The 2603-nt window shown below is 60.1% G+C and overlaps 1 pseudogene; it reads left to right on the top strand.

Moving 5' to 3' along the window:
• Positions 1 to 1865: 1865 nt before the first annotated feature.
• On the top strand, positions 1866 to 2603 carry LOC101756878 (annotated as a pseudogene).

A 2603-nucleotide genomic window follows, 5' to 3' on the forward strand; every position in this document is an offset into this window, starting at 1 on the left:
GCCTACCTCCACCTCCAGCTGGATCGTGTGCTACCCACCTCTGCCGCCGCTCCTTGGGGGCCGCACGTGGGCGCATTTGGCTCCTCTATGGATCCATCATCCGCAGCGGAGGTGGCGGCGCGGCCGACACAGCGGAGTTGTCCTATCACGCTGGCGTGGAGGGATGGCCGGGCAAGGTCCGTGCTGGTCAGGGTCCGCTTCGGCATTGGGCGGCCAGAGGCGGCTCGACGTTGGGCAGCTAGAGGCGGCTCGGCGTGGCGATGCACAGAGGCGGCAGACGGAGGATGGGGGAGGTGCGGTCGTGGGGAGGAGGCAAGGTGCTCAATCAACCAACCTTATCTCCTCCCCCTCTCTCTCTCTTCTCTCCCACCTCTCCTCTCTCTCTCTCTTCTCTCCCACCTCTCCTCTCTCTCTCTTCTCTCCCACCTCTCCTCTCTCCCCCGGCCCTATCTCCTCTCTCTCTTCTCTCTCACCTCTCCGGCGCGCCCCCGCGGAGGAGCCCCAGCGGTCGGCACGCCCCTCTTGGCCTGACGCCGGTGGTGGAGGCGGCAGGCGCGGCGGCCATCCCAGCCCCGACCCCGGCCCCGGCGGTAGAGGCGGCTGGCGCCACCACCTCGGCCGCGGCTCCGGTGGTGGAGGTGGTCAGCATGGCCACCAGCGGCGCAGGTGGCCGGCCGGCTCAAGCTCCATGGCGGCGACAGACGGTGTAGCCCAAGCGAGGCCGGCCGATGCAGGCAGCTCGACCCTAGCGCGGGTGGCCCGAACCCCGGTGTTGAGGCTGGCCGGCGCGGGCGCCTCCACCTCCATGATTGCAGTAAAGTTTAGGGACCTTTTTGCAAAATCATCAAGGCATATTCCAAGGACCACGGGTTGATTATGAAAAAGTTGAGGGATTTTTTTGCAAAATAACCACAACGGTTGGAAGAAACAACCGCACTTTAATATTAGGTATAGATACTAGGAAATGTGCCTGTTTTCTTGATCTAGCCGGTCTAGAACCACCGTGCAGTTCCTTCATGCTAATCAGGCGAGATCAAGAACTAATAAGGCGAGATCAAGAACTAATCAGTTCCCTCGTGTTTTCTTTTATAATGTCGGTTTTTTTTATGTTATCGCATGCTTCCTTGTCGGGCCCCTGCACTGCACCCCTGTTGTCTCCCCGCTCTGTCGCTGCTTCCTCACTGGCCTCCTGCGCTGCATCCCCACCGCCGCTAACTTGCTCTCCCTTGTTGTGTTGTGGATTGTTTGCTGCACGATTCCCTGTCACTGGATAGATTCATGGTCATCTGCTGCATCCGGCCTTGCCACCTAGCCAGGAGGAGTTGTGTGGTGGTGCTGTAGCCGTGAACGATTGACGTCTAGATGCTGATGTCAAATTTCGTTGTTGTTGGTTAGTGGTATTCCTTTGTCCTCTATTTTGTTCTTGGGTGTATTGCTTGGTCGGCGGCCAGTGGATGGCGAAGGTGTCGGCGGCGGCGGACGGCAAGGCTAGCAGGCAACGGGCGGATGGCGGACGGCGCATGACGACGAATTGATTCGTGGGAATCCAGGAGGGGGCAGACGCATCCCGGGCCGCAGAAACACGCGCAGGCGAGGAAGAAAGGGACCTTTTTGCAAATCGTTTAGAACTATGTCCGTTTAACTCCAAGGACTGCAACTTGATTACGAACAAGTTGAGGGATTTTTTTCAAGTTCAGGTGGCTTTTTTCTCTTTCTCTCTCCACCTTGCTTCCATCCTCCAGATCCTTCCATCCTCGTTCCTCTTCCACCCTCCCCCTCCCCCTATCTAGAAGGAAATTCCCTAATCCCTCCCTCCCTTCCCCACCCACCCCAAGCAACCAAACCAATCCCCCCAAATCGAGGCCATGGAGTGCGAGCTGAAGGAGCTGTAGTTCCTGGGGGCGGCGCGCATCTACGCCGCCTCCGTATTGATCCTCCACGGCCCGCACCAGCCCCTCTTCGCCCGCGTCGCCGCCACCTTCGTCCTCCCACTCTCCACCCTCTTCCTCCTCCACATCACCATCTCCCACGCCCTCTCCACCCTCTCCCTCCTCCACATCGCCATCTCCCATGCCCTCTTCACCCACATCAACACCGACGACACCACCCTTGACTCCTCTGCCTCGGGCACCGACGCCCAGCGCCACCTCCTCTCCCGCCTCGCATCCGACTGGCTCGCCCTCCTCCTCTTCAAGGCCGCCTACCTCCTCACCCTTCTCCTCCTCCTCTCCCTCCTTGCCACCACCGCCTCCGTCTACTCCGCCAAGCATGATGCGCTCACCTTCCTGCGGGTGCTCTCCGTCGTGCCCCGAGTATGGAGGAGGCTCGTGACGACATTCCTCGCGGCCTTTGCACTCCACTTCATGTACTACGCGGTGTTAGTCGTCGTCTTCCTCGAGCTCCTTGTCACCGCAGATAACGGGTCGGGGCTCGCGGGGCTGCTCGCGTTCCTCCTCCTCATCGCCTGCCTCGTGGGACTCATCTACATCAGCGTCGTCTGGTACCTCGCCAGCGTCATCTCCGTGCTCGAGGACTACAAGGGCCTCGCCACGATGCGCAAGAGCAGGGACCTCATCAGGGGAACCTCATTACAAAAAAGCTGA

This window comes from Setaria italica, chromosome III (genome assembly GCF_000263155.2).
Source record: "Setaria italica strain Yugu1 chromosome III, Setaria_italica_v2.0, whole genome shotgun sequence".
In the NCBI taxonomy this organism is placed as follows: domain Eukaryota; kingdom Viridiplantae; phylum Streptophyta; class Magnoliopsida; order Poales; family Poaceae; genus Setaria; species Setaria italica.